At 46.3% G+C, this 20,777-nt stretch overlaps 2 protein-coding genes and 2 non-coding genes across 4 annotated transcripts in view; 3 read left to right on the forward strand and 1 right to left on the reverse strand.

The window, feature by feature from the left end:
- Positions 1 to 20,777, reverse strand: part of LOC140188978 (uncharacterized) — a 595,826-nt gene that overhangs the window by 503,372 nt on the left and 71,677 nt on the right. The window lies entirely within an intron of this gene.
- The window catches only part of LOC140188979 (uncharacterized), a 507,794-nt gene that overhangs the window by 40,346 nt on the left and 446,671 nt on the right, over positions 1 to 20,777 (forward strand). The window lies entirely within an intron of this gene.
- Positions 961 to 1,032, forward strand: trnag-ucc (transfer RNA glycine (anticodon UCC)). Its single transcript has one exon. It is a non-coding gene; the product is annotated as a tRNA-Gly (tRNA).
- On the forward strand, positions 10,105 to 10,176 carry trnad-guc (transfer RNA aspartic acid (anticodon GUC)). Its single transcript has one exon. It is a non-coding gene; the product is annotated as a tRNA-Asp (tRNA).

A 20,777-nucleotide genomic window follows, 5' to 3' on the forward strand; every position in this document is an offset into this window, starting at 1 on the left:
CAATGCGCATGCCTTCGACTGTTCGAGCAATTGACTTTATCAGACTCTGAGCGGAGGTTTTGGGGACTGCAGGAATTAAACATATGTCCTTTTGGATTTCTGTCTGCGAAGTGTTTCAGGTGTCCCTTTGTCAGTTTTATCCACACAGTCACGCAGACGTACTGAATCAGACGCGCGGGAGTTGATAACTCACAGCAATAGTTCCGGTTTGATGTGATCGGAGTGACGGATTCGGTCACTGACTGTAACTCCGAACGGCGCTTAGATACAGACTCGCTGAAGGAATGTCTGGGGAAAGAGGCTGAACCCAAAGTCCCATGTTCTCAGGAAACTCTCCCGTCCGATAGTCTGAAAAATCACGTCAACACCTCTTTGTTTGACTCATATTTGAAGCAGGAAACGGTCTCACCATCAGGGAACTGACCCCCGGTCTCCCACGTGGCGGGCGGGGATACTAACCACTGAACTAACGAGGATATGTAAGGTGATGGAATCTGTCATACGGATTTCAGGATACAGGAGAGCTCACAAAGTCACCCTGACGTTTGTTTGCGTGTGGATCTGGCGCTTTTTACTCATCTCTTTCTCACTGTGTGACTGGAGGGTCTCAGGATTCTTTAGCGATTCAGTCACTTACTGTGTTCAAGGACTGGCCGATCGATGGGCTCCCATCAGCGTGTGGTTTGAAAGGACGATTAAAATCAGGATTTGTTTATCCATTTGGTGATGCGCGAGGCAGGGTAGGATCCCATTAGTAGCTCTTCGACTCGTTCAGGGCTCGGTTCTAACTCAGTCTGATTTCTGCTCGCCGTGATTTCTATAACTCCGTTCTGTTGGGGACTGTGACATTAATTGCAGCAGAGTGAGCAATGATCCGACAGAAAGCAGCTCGGGGACTGGTCGAATCACATGGAACTATGGGAGACGCCTCAGTACTCAAATCCTTTGCAACGTCATGGAGCGATGGTGGTATAGTGGTGAGCATAGCTGCCTTCCAAGCAGTTGACCCGGGTTCGATTCCTGGCCATCGCAGGTTGTACAGTTTTGCACAACATGACATATAAACCTCTTAAATAGAAGACGAGCAACACACACAAACAACGCTGGTGAACGCAGCAAGCCAGGCAGCATCTATAGGAAGAGGTACAGTCGACGTTTCGGGCCGAGACCAGATCTTGAATTTTCAGCATCTGCAGATTTTCTTGTATTTGCGTAAATAAAACACGATCTACGCAGGACTCTGAGGGCCAAGTAATCGACTCATGCTAATTCACGCTGTGAGTGTAAATTGATTCATTAATTATAATTCACTGTGTCATGGATCAGAAATGGAATTAACGTCCCTCAAGAGTTTCCCGTTAAATCCTGTTCTGACTGTATTCCAGAGTCAACAAAAATGGACACTTCACAGGAAGGATCGGCCGGATTTGTAAAGCGTTGTCGGGATGGTGCCTGATTAAAGTGTTTGAGCTTGTTTGCCTCCATTAGAATGTCAGAGCCTGAGAGAAATTCTGACCGAATTATGAGGTAGAAAGTTATGAGAGACATAGATTGGGCAGATGGTCAGAATTTGTTTCCCAGGGTAAGGATTTGAAATTCTAGAGGGAATGAATTTAAGGTCGGAGTGGGAGAGAGTTTAATGAAGATGTGCGGGTCATGTTTTTAGACAGAGTGGCGTGGGTGCTTGGAACGGGCAGTCAGCTTCAGAGACGGAAGGGTGAACGATGTTTTTAGATAGACACATGAATATGTTAGTGTGGAGCGACATGGATAGAGGCACAAAGAGAAAATCTACAGATGATGGAAACCCAAGCAACACAGAAAATGTTGGAAGAACTCAGCAGGCCAGGCAGCATCTGTGGGGAAAAATACAGACGACGTTTCGGGCCGAGTTCCTTCATCCGGACTGGAGAGAAAAAAAAAAGACGAGGAATCAGAGTTAGACGGTGAGGGGAGGTGAAGAAGAAACACAAGGTGATATATGAAACCGGCAGGGGGAGGGGTGGCTGGTAAATTAAAGGCCTAAAAGGTTGATTGGTGAAAGAGATACTGGGCTGGACAGCAGGGAAGGAGAGGAGGCCATGGAAGAAAGAAAAGCGGGAGGAACACCAGAGGGTGGTGATAAGCCAGAGATAATGTCAGAGAGGGAAAAGAGAATGGGGCTTCGTGAAGGAGGGGGCATTAATGGAAGATTGAGAAATCAATGTTCATGTCATCAGGTTGCAGGCTACCCAGACGGAATACAACGCGTTGCTCTTCCACACTGAGTGTGGAAATGGAATGGGAAGTGGAATTAAAATGGATGGCCACTGGGAGATCTGGCTTGTCCTGGTGGAGGGAGTGTAGGTGCTCGTGAAGTGGTCTCCCAATCTGTGTCAGGTCTCACCTATATACAGGAGGCCACACAGGGAGCACTGTGTACAGTAGATGACCCTAAAAGACTCACAGCTGAAGTGTCGCCTTACCTGGAAGGATTGCTTGGGTCCCTGAATAGTACTGAGGGAGGATGTGTAGGGACAGGTGTAACACTTGTTTCACTTGCAAGGATAAGTGCCAGGAGAGAGATCAGTGGGCGGGACGGACGCACATGCGATTCACATAGGGATCCCTGCAGAGAGCAGAACGTAGAGGGGACAGGGAAAGATGTGTTTGGTGGTGGGATCCCGCCGGAAATGGCGGAAGCTACAGAGAATTGTGTGCTGGGAGGCGGAAGCTGGAGTGGGGTGGTGGATGAGGACAAGACACACCCTCTCCCTGGGGGAGTGGCGCGAGGATGGGGTAAGGGGAGACCGGAGCAAAATAGCAGAGATTCTGTTGAGGGCAGCTTTGATGGTGGAGGAAGGGAAGCCCCATTCTTTGAAAAAAAAAAACACGATATCTCCTTTGCTCTTGAATGAAATGCCTTATCCTGAGAGCAGATGCGGAGGAGACGGAGGAATTGAGAGAAGGGGCTGGCATTTTTATAAGCAACTGGGTGGGAAGAGGTATAGTCCAGGTGAAAGTCTGTGCGGTAAAATAGACATCATTAGACAAGCTGTCTTCAGAGATAGAGACAGAGAGATGAAGAAAACGAAGGGAGCTGTCGGATATGGGACAGGTAAACTTTTGGGCAGGGTGGAAGTTGCAGGCAAAGCTGATGAAGTGGATGAGTTCCACATGGGTGCAGAAAGAGGTAGCAATGCCGTTATTTATATAGTGTAGGGAAAGTTAGGGAGCGACACCAGTGTAGGCTTGGAACACAGACTGTTCCACGTAGCCGACACACAGACAGGCACAGCTGGGACCCATGCCAGTGTCCATGGCGCACCTTGTGTTTAAAGGAAGTGGGAGGACAAGTTCGGCCAGACGGAGGTGAATGGTGGTGGAGGAGAGCTGGTTGGGTCTGGTTTCCCGATGGAAGCGCAGAGATTTGAGACCTTCCTGGTGCGGGGGTGGGTGGTTTGCTGGACGTGCATAGGGATTGGACATCCATAGTGAAAATAAAACGATCGGGAACCTATGTGGGATGAAACCAATTAGACTCCAAATGAATGATCCAAAATTAAATCAAAACCACAACATTAGACCCGGCAAGTCCGTTAATTCCAGGGATGTCACTCGAGGAAACGTACACTTATAGTCAAAGAGAATGGTGAAGGAATATGTAACTTACACACTCCTGATAAAAATATACCATGCGCCCCGTGTACTGTCCTCTCTCTCTTCCCTTCTTCAATCCGGCTGAAGGTACAGGACAGCACGTACTACAGGCTCGTGGATAGCTTCAACTCCGCCGCTATGTCTATTGGATGGTGCCCGAGTCGATAAGATGGAGCCTTGACCTCACAATCTACCCGTTATGATGCGGCACCTGATTGTTTACCCGCACTGTGCTGTCTCTGTCGCAGTTACATTTCATTCTGCATTCTGTTATTGCTTAACATTGTTCTTTCTCAATACGCTGTGTAATCATTTGATCTCTAGGAATTGTGTGAAAGAGAAGCTTTCAAAAAAACATTTTATTTCCCACTGACGTTAATGCGGCAGTTGCAGGGTCTCCGGACAGCACAGCGTTACCCAGCTGGCAATATAACCCTCTGCAAAAACTGCTGGATCACCAGTGTCCCTGGGTGGGCTCGAACCACAAACTTTTCGGTTAACAGCCGAACGAGCTCACCGATTGCGCCACAGAGACAAACTGGGAAAAGACACTATGAATGGTCTATTCCGGGGTTGGAAGATGGTTATTAACAATCAATGCTGTGAGCCGGCTTTTCACATATCACAATCATAACATTGGAATTAAACTTGAACTTCAATCAACAGCAGCTGACACCGCGGCTTACCCGGAAACTCAAAGGCTGTAATAAAAGGATACTAAACGTCTTCTATCGCCAGATGACTGGATACACCATTTCAGTGAGAGTCTGTGATTTCTCTTGTTCCTGAATTCACAGCTCCGTTAGACACTCTGAGCTGATGCATTAAAAACGGCCTCGATTCAAACAGAGCATCAATCTCCAGCGATACGGTCAAAGACTTCACTAATTTTCTTAGTGATGGCACGTAAACAAACACTTTAATTAAACACCATTGTCTCTGATGTAAACATTGGACGATTGAAGACCAATATATCACAATTCTCGGGCATTACTTCAGCAGAGTCTTTGGTGGCAATGAGGCCGGTAGATTTAATTCTACACTCTACATTTGTCACGGAAGAGCTTCCTTTACAGATTTCATTGTTTTTTTTTGGTTTGATAATTATTGCTTTGCAAATGGAGACCAGCGACACTGAACGACCCATATCTCAGGTCCCTGCAGTTTCCCATGTTGAACTGTCCTTCAGTCCTGTAACTCCCTCCTGGTCGCACACACAAACAGTCTGGAAACACAGATACGAAGAAAAATACAACAGAGAGATCAAGGTCGGGATAGAAACCGTCAAATAACAACGTTCTTGATGTACAAGCACGAAAAATGTGCAGATGCTGCAAATACAAGGCAATATCCAGACAGTCTGCTGAGTTCTTCCAGCATTTTGTCTGTGATATTGCTGATAAAACAGATTTTATGAGCATCTCAAATCTGAGAAAGGTCAAAGGAAATTGTCTTGAGCCAGAGGGCGGTGAGTCTGTGGAATTCTTTGCTGTCGACGGCGATGGAGCCCGAGTCACTCGGTATGTCTAACGCGGAGGGTGGTAGTTACTCGCTTAGTAAGGAAGTCAAAGACTGTGGAGAGAAGGCGTGAGAATGGAGTTGATGAGGATAATAACTCAGCCAAGGTGGAATGGGGCAGTCTGACTCTGCTCCCTTCTCTTACGGTCTTCTGACCGTATCTCATCAGCGCCTGGGTTCAAGTGTACAGAGTTGTTCGCACTTCTGTTGTTTATGTTTTCTCAACGTCGTATTTATTGTTCTGTGTTTATCAGTCTGCATTTCACGGATGGTGTAGAAAACTGCACAAAATACTGCGTGATACAATCATTTGCAGGTTGACTGTGTGGTTAAGAAGACTTACGATTGTATTTAACTTCATTAACCGTGGGATTGAGTTCAGGAGCCGACAGGTAATGTTACAGCTATATAGGACCCTGATCAGACCCCACTTGTAGTACTGTGCTCAGTTCTGGTCACCTCACTACAGGAAAGATGTGGAAACTATAGAAAGGTTGCAGAGGATATTTACAGGGATTCTGCCTGGATTGCCGAGCGCGCTTTATGAGAATAGAAGCATAGAAACATAGAAAACCTACAGCACAATACAGGCCGTTCGGTCCACAAAGCTGTGCCGAATATATCCCTACCTTAGAAATAACTAGGCTTACCTATAGCCCACTATTTTCCTAGGCTCCATGTACCTGTCCAAAAGTTTCTTAAGAGACCCTATCGTATCCGCCTCCACCACCTTTGGCGGCAGCCCATTGTACGCACTCACCAATCTCTGAGTAAAAACCTTACCGCTTCATGTCCTCTGTACCTACACCCCAGCACCTTAAACCTGTGCCCTCTTGTGGCAACCATTTCAGCCCTAGGAAAATGCCTCTGACTATCCACATGATCAATGCCTCTCATCATCTTATCCACCTCTATCAGGTCACCTCTCATCCTCCGTCGCTCCAAGGTTAAAAAGGCCGAGTTCACTAAACCTTTTCTCATAAGACATGATCCCCAAGACATGCTTTGAGCGTCCGATGGAGTCAGACCCCAAGATCCTTCTGATCCTCCACACTGCCAAGAGTCTTACCATTAATACTACATTCTTCCATCATATTTAACCTGTCAAAATGAACTACTTCACACTTATAACTTACAGATTGAGTGAACTCGACCTTTTCTCCTTGGAGCGACGGGGGATGAGAGGGGACCTGATAGAGGTGTATAAGACGATAAGAGGCATTGATCGTGTGGATAGTCAGAGTCTTTTTCCCAGGGTTGAAATGGCTCACACAGTTTTAAGGTGCTTGGAAGTAGGTACAGATGAGAAGTCAGGAGTAAGTTTTCTTTACGCAGAGTGTGGTAAGTGCGTGTAATTGGCTGCCGGCGACGGTGGTGGAGCCTGATGCAATAGGGTATTTTAATAGACTCTTGGATAGGTACATGGTGCTTAGAAAATAGAGGACTATGGGTCACCCGAGGTAATTTCAAAAGTAAGTCCATGTTCGGCACAGCATTATGGGCCGAATGACCTGCATTGTGCTGCAGGCTTTCTATGTTTCAATGTTTCTATATATAGAAAGTTAACAGAACTGTTAGAGCGGGCATCAGAAGCTGGAAATAGGAGGTAGTAATAGGGGACAAATAAATGGTGGACGAAATTATTAGGTATTATGCGTCCGTCTGTTATGTTGAGGATACAAGCAGTATGCCAGAAATTCGAGAGGGGTAAGGGATGTAAGTGAGTGTAGCTGCTATTATTAAGGAGAAGGTGTTTGGAAGCTGAAAGACCGCAAGGTCACCTGACCAGATGGACTGCACAGCGGGTTTCTGAAAGGAGATTACGAGATCATGGAAGAGTTAATGGTGATCTTTCAGGAATCACGGGCTTCTGAAATGGTTCAGAGAACTGGAAAATTGTTGATCTGATTTTGCTCTTCTCGACAGGAGGGAAACAAAATACAGAACACTACAGACCGGTTATCAGGGCTGTTATGGTTGGGAAAATGCTGGAGCCCATGAGGTTTCTGGGTGCGTGGAGACACCTGTTAAAATAGGCCGGTCAACATGGTTTCTTTCAGGGGAAATCTTGCCTGATTAATCTACTGGAATTAATTCGGGAAATAACAGGCAAGATGGACAAAGGAGCGTCAGTGATGTTGTTTACTTGGATTTTCAGAGGCATTTGTCAAGGGCCGCAGATAAAGCTGCTGAACAATATTAGAGCCTACGGCATTACAGGAAATATACGAGCATCTGCCGCCAACGTGGACTGGACTGCTTTCCTATTGAGCCGTACATCTTCAGAATTGGACCCGACTCCTGATCTTGTGGCTCAGTGGTTATACAAAGGAATAGGATTATTCCAGACAGTATCGGCCAACATTCATTAGGCTCTCCTGACCGGACAAACCTTATGATCCTCTGTCCCATCCCATCGGTCGTTAAAGATATCTTTCCTGAGGCAGGCAGGAGAGCGGGGTTGTTTGAGTCTACCTTCCTCAGGCGGCGATAGAGGCCACGGGAGGAAAAAGTCTGTTTCGGGTTAATTCAGCTGCAGCTCAGCCGCTGTCCATTGATATTTATGCCGAAGAACGGCCCGGAGACAAAGAGGGAGAACGTGGAAGAAACGCAGTGGAAGAATGATTCCGGGACTGAGACGGTTAACATCTGAGCAGCGTTTGTCTGCTCTTGGAATGTATTCCTTGGAGTTTAGAAGAATGAGGGGAGACCTCATAGAAACATTTCGAATGTTGAAAGGCATAGACAGAGTGGATGCGGCAAAGTTGTTTCCCATGATGGGGGAGTCTAGTACGAGAGGGCATGACATAAGGATTGAAGGGCGCCCATTCAGAACAGAAATGCGAAGAATTTTTTTTTCGGTCAGAGGGTGGTGAATCTATGGAATTTGTTGCTTCTTGCAGCAGTGGAGGGCAAGTCATTGGGTGTATTTAAGGCAGAGATTGATGGGTATCTGAGTAGCCAGGGCATCAAAGGTTATGGTGAGAAAGCGGGGGAGTGGGACTAAATGGGAGAATGGATCAGCTCATGATAAAATGGCGGAGCAGACTCGATGGGCCGAATGGCTGACTTCTGCTTCTTTGTCTTATGGTCTCATGGTCTTATGAACAGAATATGTGACAGCAGGGCCACTGAAACTGGGTTCAGTAAATAATGTGAAACACATTCATTGCCGACATGTCGGGAACGAGGTCTCCAAATGCGTCGGAGGACAGACAGCACAGAGGTAACATCAGAAGGGGGCAGGGGATAGCAAATACGAGATGAAAAGCATTGAAAAAGGTGTGAAATAAATCAACAAAGAACAGTTAATAAAGGAAACATTTATAAAGGAAGCTCTCCATTGGAGCTTAGAAAAATAGAGCGCAATGGGTAACCGTAGGTAATTTGTAGGTTAAGGACATGTTCGGCACAGCGTTGTGGGCCGAAGGGCCTGTATTGTGCTGTAGGTTTTCTGTGTTTCTATGAAACGATGTGACGTCAGCAAAGAATCGACAAATGAAAATGAAGAGAAGAATGAGCAACGTCCACAACGGAGCAGCGCGTCACCACGTTCAGACAACAGCAGAGAGGCGCAGCGGCAGCGTGCTGGGCCCATGGGCGTCCATTCGGCCGATGGATTGACGATTGTTTCCATGGAGAGCTCTGGAGGTGATGGAGGTCATATCAAATTAACCCGGGCCTATCAGGATAGGGGAACACTCTCCGGACGTGTGTAAACTTAGAGAGCATCACATGGAGAACTTTATGCGGATGTGTTTGGAAACTGGAACCCATGCCTGAGTGGCTGGTCAGGCAGGTACACTCACAATATTAGAGAATTGTTTAGGTGAGCACCTGAATCATCAAGACACTGAAGGCAACAGCTAGTAAGTGAGATCTTTTCTGGTGTGATCGGTAGTTGATTGTCAACACGGACACTGTGGGCCGAAAGGCCTGTTTTAGGGTCGCATGATTCAGTGAATCTATATTACATTTGTGACTCACAATAAAGGGTTTTATTTACTCTGGTAATGGGGAAGGGGGCTGACAGAGATCCAATTGTGTATAAATAGACAGAGTGGGTGGTGAGCAGACTGACCGCACTCTGTGTGAACACATCATCCGACATGTTTTGATGTGTCCTAGTTGGCTGTGGGAATCTGAGTTAGAGTGAGAGCAGGAAGCTGCACTGATCGGTTCACCGGGGAAAATGCGAGGGACAGCACTTCAATCCTTGATTCACTGGCCAGCCCAGGGTGAATAATAATTTTACACTTACCCATCGATTTAAATAACTTCGGGAATTCGTACGCGAGTTGTCAGGGTTGAACCACTCGGACGCTAGAAGTGTATGACTGTGGTTCGAGCTGTTTTCTGAATGTGGTCACTGTGATTCCTCACTCTGGTGCAGTTCCTGTTATATCCGGTTGAGGTCGCCATCCTCCGACAGACCGGAGATACACAACACCCAGTGTTTCAATGAAGTGGGAGTGAACGCTTCAGAATTCGATTCGCTACATATCGTTTCCCACTTGTCGCACTAAAAAAAACAGAAATATAAATACATAACTGTGATTAAAAATGTTTATTCCAAAAACAAAGAGGTGAGCTCGAATGATAGCACTTCTTTTTTGCTAATCCTTGAACACAACAGGTGACTGAATCGCTGGAGCAAACTGAGACACTGCTGTGGGAGGGACACGAGTGAAAGGCTCCAGTATTACAGCTGAGAAACATCAAGGTAATTCTGTTCACCCTCTTGTTAGATATGGCCCTGGTGGCTAAAGGGATCAGCGGGTATGTAGGGAAGGCTGGTAAAGGGTTCTGAGTTGGATGATCAGTCATGATCATACTGAATGGCGGTGCATGCTCGAAGGGCCGAATGGCCTACTCCTGCACCTATTTTCTATGTTTCTATGTTTTTTGTACTCTAAAATGTGCATGACGTTGACTATAACGAGCAATTCCTCGTTAGTATAGTGGTTAGTATCCCCGCCTGTCACGCGGGAGACCGGGGTTCAATTCCCCGACGGGGAGAATATTCGACGATATCTTGAATTAAAAGACAAATAAAAGCAGACAAAGAATTGATGTTTACACTAATCAGTTCATTGGGCATTGGGAAGGTGGAATAGCTCGGGCTGCTGAGGCCCCGGGAGGATAGAGTCTTTGCAGAAGAAAGTGGCGTTATTGTCAGCCTCTTTCCTCAAGTATCCGCTGCGAATCAATATCTCAGCACCGTTCTTTGTTATTTGTTCGTTGTTACACAGAGTCCATCATTTCGAGCATATTAATCCAGGGCTTTTGTTGTCAACTATGAATTCCCGCATGGTCCCACTACAGTAGTAAGGCAACTAACCAATATCAGTCCAGACGAAGGGTGCTGGTCGGAAACGTCAATGGTTTACTCTTTTCCATCGATTTGTTTGGTCTGCTGAGTTCCTTCAGCATTTTGTGTGTGTTGCCTGGATTTTCAGCATCTGTAGATTTCTCTTCTTTGCGACCAATATGAAGTGTCACCCTGGAACACATCGATTGCATCCTCATCTTGTTTTGGTGTGCAAAATGGCTCCAGTCCCCTGTTGTGCAAAGGGAAACTCTGCTCTTCAAAGACCTTTCTTCCCTGGGTTGACTGCACACTATCTGTGAACTATCCTTGCCAAGGCGCTACATTAACTTGACTTGCTGTAACATCCACACTCCCCACTTCCCTTTCCGTCCTGTAAAGGACCACACGAATTGTGGATGCAGTTGAATTGCACAGAGAATTCGAGTCTCCTCAGTGATCCTGTCATCGTCTGTCTGAAGAGGAGGATTTCAGAACGACAGGAACGACTGTTGATTAAAAAATGCAAACATGTACAGCGTCTGTTTCATTCTGGAGACCACGCGCGTTCTCTTCTTTTAACGAGAGTCTCCAGCCGCCCCGAGTAGGGAGCGAGGGGGGTCCCGTCAAACCACAGCCGGGACCGAGCCCACCCCGCGTTTGAAATTGAAATGCCGACACACGCGCCACCCGAACCGCCGCTTCCTTAACAGAAACCGTGTTACTATTTTTACTTCAAATACTTTCATAGGAACTTACGGCGTTGCTTCTGTAATGTTTCTTTGTGGGTAGACACGGAGCTCTTCACGATCCCGCTGCACACATTGCAACCACTGTCTCACCTCCCCGAACCGGAAATTACACATAGACGCGGCGAAACCGGAGGTGGCGTCATCACATGCCGCGATATACCATAGACGGTGAATTTACCTTTGTTATACTGTAACTTAATTATCAACCTATAACTTTAACTAGAAAATAGTTACAAACAAATCATTTAAAACGTAGACCCCACGAAGTCAAATAAGTGCCGTAAGGGCAACGCAAGAGAGTTGAGAGTTGATCTTGAGCCACTGGCGAATGATGCGGGTGAGGTAACAATGGGAGACAAAAATAGCAGATAAACGCAATTGGTACTTTGCATCTGATTTCACTGTAGAAAATATCAGTTACTTTCCAGAGGTCTGTGAATATCAGGGGGAAGGAGTGAGTTACATTGCTAATAGAAAGGAAAAAGTGCTCAGCAAACTCAGAGGTCTTGCGGTGGGTAAGTCACCAGGTCCAGAGGGACTACATCTCAGATTCCTGAGAGAGGTTGCTGAAGAGATACCGGATGCATTGGTCATGATCTTTCAAGAATCAGGGGTAACAGGTTCACCTCAAGCTTCAATTTCACAGGGCGGGACGTGAGGTACAAAGAGGATCTTTCTGGGATCCCAGTGATGCCGTCAGGTGTTTTGTAACTCTAAGGCAACACACACAAATTGAAAAGAGTAACAGTTGACAGGATTCTGATGAAGGATCTCGGCCAGAAACGCCGACAGGTTACAGTTTTCCAAAGATGGTCCCTGGCCACCTGAGTTTCTCCAGCATTTTGTGTGTGGATAAGAGTAAACAGCAAATAGGGAGCATGAAGGCAGCACAATTGTAATACTTTACAGCATTTACCTCTCACGTTTCATGAGTTTCAAAATGCGATTCAATGGGTATTTCACCGCATTCTTTATTTCCTCTCGAAATTTGCTCTGAGTCAGGGCGTAAATACACGTGTTAGTGAAGGAACTGAGAATCTGCAGCATTTCCGAAGTGCGGTCTGTGATGAAACGGGGATCCGGGACAGAATCAACTAAACTCATTGAAATCCGTCTGTAGATAAAAAAAAAATACCACGTGTGTTCCCCACAACAATATGAAACTAGCGGTTATGCTGAAGAGCAAAACGATGGATTTGCGTCGGTTCTCCATCTCCCGGTCCTTGTCATTCTCTCCACTCTTTTGTCCCCGGAGCCTCCTGAGGGCTCGACTGGCAGCTAGAATCCGCCTGACAGTCAGAATATTGAAAATCAACATCAGAAAAAATGGAACACAAGGGTTAAAATACGATGTAATATCGCAAGTATCAACCACGCTGGAAAGTTTTTGTAGCTCGATGTATAAACACAATCCCAGGGAATACCATCAGATAATTCTCGAGGACCGTATGCAAAGCCCCAGGGGACAGTCTCCAAACAGGCCAGCACACTCACTGTCCCGATAACCACAGCCGCCGTTCTCTCGGTGCAATATTTTGTTTTCAGCTTCTCACAGCAAATAGCCACAAGTCGATCGCCGGTGAAAGCGACAGTCAGCCAGACTGAGGTTGCAGTGCTCGCAGAAAGCAACCATTCACCGAATCTGCACGCAGGAGTGGTTCGCAGGAATGATCGCGGAAAATAAATCCGACCGGTCCACTTCAGCAGCGGATCGGAGATAACGCCCAGGAGATCGGCCGCCGCCATTCCCACCAGGTAGCGGGTGACACATTTGGAGAGACCGCACTTTCCCCGGGACAGGATCACAATCGCCACCAGCTTCGCTGGAAGCGAGACAGGAATCAGCAAGTTGAGAAAATACTCAGCAAAAGCCAATACTTCATTTCGAGGAGTCCTGTAATATTTCCACTTTATTGTTGCATTTTGGGGTGGAAGTGTCCAGAGAGGTCGCAGAGCTGGCGAAGACAGGGAAGGAGCTTACACAGTAAAATAAAAGCAATATGATATAAAAACGGATTCTTCACTCATAACCGAAATGTGTGACAGTGGAATGCAAAAACTGGGTAACTACCTCATCATAGTCAATACTGGATGGAAAATCCTGAAATGCCTGCTTCGCTGTTGCTGCTAATGTGTGGTCCACAATCTTCGGAGGAGAAGGGCCCGAGTCCTCGGCTTTGCTTGTTGCTCGGCGGCCGGGGCGGAGTAGAAGCGCTCGGTAGAGGATGGTAATCGGAGAGGTTGTGCCGGAGGGGCTGGTCGGAGGGGCTTGTCGGAGGCTCGAAATTTTCGGTGGGACTCAGAGTCCGCTGCGGTCGGGTGCTTCCAATGGTGCTGCATCGGCAAGTTTGCGGCGTTTGGAGGTTCATGACAGGGAGAGTTTCTCCCTTCTACCGTCTCCATGAGATGATGAGGCTATCGGGACTTTGAGACTTGTTTCACCGTGCCCATGCTCTGCTCCTTATCAAATTACGGTATTGCTTTGCACTGTATGTTATAATTCTGTGGTTTCGTCAGTTTTAGTCTTGGATTGTCCTGTGCTTCTTGTGATATCATTCTGGAGGAGCATTGTATCATTTTTTAATGCATGCATTTCTAAATGACAATAAACAAGGACTCAGTGTCCTCATAATCTAATATCAAATTTTCTCCCGGCGCCATCCGCGTCTCGTCTGGATGAAATGAATAAATCTGGACGCTGATGGCGGGATTCTTCCATTAGACAATCATCAACTTCCATGGCGATTCCTGTCAGCGACAGAACAGCCAAAGGTCGGAACAAAAACATGAAATGCTGGAACCACTCCTCCAGGCAAAACAGAATATGTGGGAAAAAAAGACAGTTAAAGTATCTCTCCTCAGAACTGTTTTCAGAGAGACCCCTGACACAATTCTTAACTGGGTTTTCTTTTCATACAAGCTACCTGGGGCTTAGTGTTTCCAACATTCCCCGAGTTTGTTTCCTGTTCCAGTATTTGCCACCTCACTGACTTTACAACAGAACTGATTCCAACAGATACAGCGCAGTCTGACACAACCTCACAGGCAGACATGACACTTCCCATTGAATCTATCGCAGGGAAGCAGGGGAGAAGAATTAAACGCCCAGTGTAATCTCGGTGCCGTAGTTAGATGTAGATATAATAGAAAACGTTTCACAGTATTGATAACTATGAAGCACCATGTCGATTGTATTAATTGACTCAGCAACGAGATCGTTGTGTTGTCCAGCAGCTGCTTTCTGTTCAGTCATACCGCATACATTTCTTAAAAACCCACAACAGTTTCGTGTTACAACACAGAACTCCTCACATTTGCTACAGTTTTACTAACAGTCCGTAGTTTGACTGTTGCACCTAACTCAGAATAGCGCTCACGATCAAATGCAGACAATCTATTGGAATAATCTCCGCGGGCTGTATAAACACACTATTTTCAAAGGCAGTGCAGCTGCTACAAGACTGAAAGCACAGAGACCCGAACATCCCATTATTAATCACAAACTGCTGGAGAAACGCTGCCGGACCCGCTCAGTTCCATTGAAGTTCGTGGATTCACTGAAATCTTGCAGATCCCAGAATCCACAGTCCCAGTATTTCCATTCCATTCCTGAAGTGCGGAAGACTGAGACTGCACAGGTTACCGTGGAAATCAGTGAGAGAACAATCACAACATTGGAATTAAACTTGAACTCCCACCAACGGCAGCTAACCCTGCTGATTACCGGGAATTCCAAAGGCTGCAATGAAAGGATAGTAAACGCCTTCTATCCGCCAGATGACTGGATACACCATGTCGGTGAGAATCTGGTTTTCTTGTTCCTGGGTTCACAGCTCCGGCAGTCACTTTGTGCCACTGCATTCAAAGCGGCCCTGATTTATACAGAGGATCCGTCTCCAGAGATACTGTTACATGCCTGACTCACTTTCTTAGTTACGGTCACTGGAACAAACACTTTAATTTAATGTCAGTCTGTGATGTAAATCACAAACAAGAGAAAAACTGCAGATGCAGGAAATCCAAGCAACACATACAAAATGCTGGAGGATCACAGTAGGTGCGAAACATCGACTGTACACTTTTCCTTTGAAGCTGCCTACAGCATTTCTTACCTGTTTCTCTGATGTAAATATTGGGCCGATCGAAGACAAATATATTAAAATAATTGGGTATTATCTCAGCAGTGACTCATCGGTAAAAATAATACCGGAGCTTTAACCACAATGATTGAGCTTCGTCACGGAGCCGCCAGATTTACAGATTTCACATTTATGTTGGCAAATTATTAATCAATAAACGGATTCGGCCGACTCCACCGACCCCTAATTTCTGTCCAGGCAGTTTCTAATTTTGAACCGCCCTGGTGTCTTTCAGCTTCTTATTCGCCGCGCTTGCACGCAGAAACACGCGCGCACACACAGAAACACACAAACACACACACACACACACACACACACACACACACACACACACACACACACACACACTCACACAAACACACACACACAACACACACACACACACAAACACACACATTCACACACACAGACACACACACACACAAACACACACACACACGCACACACAACACACACACACACACACACACACACACACACACACGCACCCACACACACACACGCACCCACACGTAGGGAGAGAGGAAGAGGGCGAGCGAGATAGAGAGGGAGACGGAGAGGGGTGGGAGAAGCAGAGGGGCGGGAGAAAGAGCGGGGTAGAAGGAGAGGGAGAGGGTTCATTCCGTATCTTCACATCTTCAAGCCTCTAGCACATTGCGAGAGAGGGTTTTCATTATGTACCTTTCAATCTCCGATGCAGTGTCAACCTGTGGGGTTCGTTCTTTACCTGTTAGTCTCTGGTACAGTGTGAGTGTGTAGGGTTCGTTCTGTACTTGTCAGTCTCTGGTACAGTGTGAGTGTTTGAGGTTCATACATTTTTTTTGCATATTATTCCATAACTCTGGTATTGAATCGGCATTTTTGTTGAAACTACATTTTCCACAACTATATTAAACTATCTCCAGCTGATACTGAAATTGATTCTACAGAGTGAGAGTTTGAATGAAGCTGGTGATATTGGATTAGTATTTCAAAAGTCATTCAGTTGGAAACGGGACCATCGGCCCACAATCTATCTGTATACAAATGATACTTTATACTTTATACTTTATTGTCACCAAACAATTGATACTAGAACGTACAGTCATCACAGCGATGTTTGATTCTGCGCTTCCCACTCCCTGGATTACAAATTGATAGTAAATGTTAAAAATTTAAATTATAAATCATAAATAGAAAACAGAAAAATGGAAAGTAAGGTAGTGCAAAAACACTGAGAGGCAGGTCCGGATATTTGGAGGGTACGGCCCAGATCCGGGTCAGGATCCGTTCAGCAGTTTTATCACAGTTGGAAAGAAGCTGTTCCCAAATCTGGCCGTACCCGTCTTCAAGCTCCTGAGGGAAGAGAGACGAAAAGTGTTTTGGCTAGGTGGGTCGTGTCCTTGATTATCCTGGCAGCACTGCTCCGACAGCGTGCAGTGTAAACTGAGTCCAAGGACGGAAGATTGGTTTGTGTGATGTCATGCGTCGTGTTCACGATCTTCTGCAGCTTCTTCCGGTCTTGCACAGGACAACCTCCATACCAGGTTGTGATGCACCCTAGAAGAATGTTTTCTACGGTGCATCTATAAAAATTAGTGAGGGTTTTAGTGGAACGGCCAAATTTCTTCAGTTTTCTCAAGACGTGAAGGCGCTGGTGGGCCTTCTTGGCAGTGGACTCTGCTTGGCTGGACCAAGTCCGGTCATTTGTGATATTGACCCCGAGGATATTGGGTCGTGCTGTCCGCTACTCCTTCTGAAGTCCTCAACCAATTCCTTCATCTTGCTGACGTTGAGGGATAGGTTATTGTCTTCGCACCATGCCACCAGGTTCTTAATTTCCTCTCTGTACTCAAACTCATTATTACCCGAGATACGGCCTACAATTGTTGTGTCATCAGCAAACTTATATATTGAGTTCGATGGAAACTTGGCTACACAATTTACACTATTGGAGTCTATTTAATTCTTCCAGTGACCATTGGTAAAGAGGTACTGTACTGAGGCACAGTGAAAAAAGATCTTATGGTCTGTGGATACAGATTATTTCCATATCTCGTGCAACAAGAGAATGCAGAACAAAGTGGGGATTCCTCCTCCTATTTTAATGTCGCTTTTAATGTCCCTGTGATGTAATGACCTGGACTGTTCACAATGCTTGAGGTTTGGCCAGACTTGTGTTTCTATAGTTCTAGCTGAGCTCCCTGCTCTGGCATCCAGTACCTTCACCCAATGACGTCAAGTATCCATCGATTCTGACTGACCGACTGAACTAAACCGCTATCGGTATATGTATCCTCTGACCTTGCTTAGATTCTCCGCCTGCATCGCCTGACTTCCCCATAGACATGTACCCTCTAGATTTAAACAGTTTCGCATTATCCAGCGATCACCTTCATGAATCTTTAAAATCTCAGACATCACTTTTACCTTCCTTCGATCTAAGAAAATGAAGTCAGCCAAGGCGAATACTATTGCAATATTAATTCATATCTTAACGCGAACGATCTGTCAATATTTCAGAATGTAATTCAGCCCCTGCCTATCACGCTGTATAAGATAGTGGTTACACGAGAGCTGAATTGGGACATTGTGCATGATGAATAGGCAGAAGCTGCGAGTTCCAGTGACTGTGGGTAAAGTGTCCCCGAGATCAGCGGAACAGCGAGTTCTGGTCATTTGAACAGGTTGCGTGGGAGATGTAAACACTTAGTGCCAAAGTAACATGATCCCTCAGGACACTCCACGACCAAATTGCTTTTCCCCAGTGGAATAAACAGGAGTTCCTCCCCAGCCCCAGGACAGGACACAATGGCAGAACAGCACTCTGTGCGTGTAATCACGTGTCCAGTGAAACATTCCTAGCCAAGCGCAGTGGAGCAACTGCACTGGTCCCGGGACTGGCGAGTGATGCTCCTGGAATCTGGTACTAACTCTGGCTGCTCCTCATCCAAGAGCAAAATTTGCATTCTCACCGTGAACTCGGGATTAGTCTCAGAAGGACATAACTGTTGTGGACATGACCCGCATCCTGACCACAGTAGCTTCCCCGTCTCCCATTGCCGCATTCCTCTTGTTGTCAACCATATACACAAAGGACAGCATCTAGTGGCCAATCAATGCACCAACCGGCTTGCCTTTTGAGTATGGAAGGAAATCAGGGCCGTCCTCTTTTATTCCCGCCATCCAACACTAAGCCTGTGACCTGTTATCTGAGTTCTTCAATATCAGGGCATCACGGTTTTTAAGCAAGGTCCTCAGACAGTCAGACCGAGTCCACTGACACTATTTGCCTCAACTTTTGACTGTACACGATTCTACAAAATTGTTTAAGTTCAAAACGAGACTAAGAAATCCTGGTTGTGCCCCTCTCGATATTCCCCTCAGCAACAAGTATACCTCTTTGGGTGGGGGTGATGACCCATCTGGGCACAGAAGCAGCAGTGGCACTGAGGCTGGTTCTGAGGCACAGCAGAAGGGAAAAGTCAGGCAGTGTGGTAGTGATAGGGGACTAGTAGTTAGTGGGGACAGACAGGAGATACTGTGACCACAAAAGAGTCACCAGGATAGTGTGTTGCCTCCCGGGTGCTTGGATGCAGGGTATATAGGTGTAGCTGCAGGATACGGTCAAGGGGAAGGGTGAACACCCAGGGGTCGTGGTGCAAATTGGCACCGATGACATTGTCAAACAACAGGAAGAGACCCCACGCTGAGTATATAGAGTTAGGACAGATGCTGAAGAGAAGGACCTCCAATGTAGTAATCTGCGGATTACTCCCGGAGTCTCGGGCTAGTGCAGGTATGAATGGGATGATAACAGAGATAAATGAGTGGCTGAGCAGATGGTGAAGGTTGGCAGGGTTTCAAGTTCTTGAATCATGGCAAACTTTTCTGGGGAAGGTATGATCTGAGCAAGATGGACGGGTTGCACCTGAACTGCAGGGGAACCGATATCCTGTTTGGAAGTTTTGCGAATGCTACTCGGTGGTAGGGGAGAGGGATAGAGGTGGCGGGTGGGGCCGTGTAGGGTAACTTTAACCTTGTGATGCAGGTGGCAGGGAACTGTCATAGTCACAGTCATAGTCATACCTTATTGATCCCAGGGGAAGCTGGTTTTCGTTACAGTTGCACCATAAATAATAAATAGTAATAGAACCATAAATAGTTAAATAGTAATATGTAAATTATGCCAGTAAATTATGAAATAAGTCCAGGACCAGCCTATCGGCTCAGGGTGTCTGACTCTCCAAAGGAGGAGTTGTAAAGTTCGATGGCCTCAGGCAGGAATGACTTCCTCTGACTCTCTGTGCTGCATCTCGGAGGAATGAGTCTCTGGCTGAATGTACTCCTGTGCCCACCCAGTACATTATGTAGTGGATGGGAGACATCGTCCAAGATGGCATGCAACTTAGACAGCATCCTCTTTTCAGACACCACATTGAGAGAGTCCAGTTCCATCCCCACAACATCACTGGCCTTGCGAATGAGTTTGTTGATTCTATTGGTGTCTGCTACCCTCAGCCTGCTGCCCCAGCACACAACAGCAAACATGATAGCACTAGCCACCGCAGACTCGTAGAACCTCCTCAGCATCGTCCGGCAGATGTTAAAGGACTTCAGTCTCCTCAGGAAATAGAGACGGCTCTGCCCCTTCTTGTAGACAGCCTCAGTGTTCTTAGACCAGTCCAGTTTATTGTCAATTCGTATCCCCAGGTATTTGTAATCCTCCACCATGTCCACACTGACCCTCTGGATGGAAACAGGGGTCACCGGTACCTTAGCTCTCCTCAGGTCTACCACCAGCTCCTTAGTCTTTTTCACATTAAGCTGCAAATAATTCTGCTCACACCATGTGACAAAGTTTCCTACCGCAGCCCTGTACTCAACCTCATCTCCCTTGCTGATGCATCCAATAATGGCAGAGTCATCCGAAAACTTTTGAAGATGACAGGACTCTGTGCAGTAGTTGAAGTCCGAGGTGTAAATGGTGAAGAGAAAGGGAGACAAGACAGTCCCCTGTGGAGCCCCAGTGCTGCTCATCACTCTGTCGGACACACAGTGTTGCAAGCACACGTACTGTGGTCTGCCAGTCAGGTAATCAAGAATCCATGATTCTTGAGCACCAGATCAGCATATGAAGGATTGGACAGGAAGGTAGATGTCAGAACGTATTGATAGGGAAAATCGAATTAACAGGTATGATGAAACAGAGTGTTTGAAGTGTGTGTATTTCAATGCTAGGAGTATTACGGGTAAATATGATGAACTTAGAGCATGGATCACTGCATGGAAATACAATGTTGTGGCCATTACAGAAACCTGGTGAGAGATGGGCATGAATGGGTGATTAATGTACCAGGTTCTTGAAGTTTCAGAAAAGTTAGTAAGGAGGTAACAGAGGGGGAAGTAGCACTACTAATCATAGACAATATCACAGCTGTA

The sequence above is a fragment of the Mobula birostris genome, chromosome 28 (genome assembly GCF_030028105.1).
Source record: "Mobula birostris isolate sMobBir1 chromosome 28, sMobBir1.hap1, whole genome shotgun sequence".
NCBI classification, from domain to species: domain Eukaryota; kingdom Metazoa; phylum Chordata; class Chondrichthyes; order Myliobatiformes; family Myliobatidae; genus Mobula; species Mobula birostris.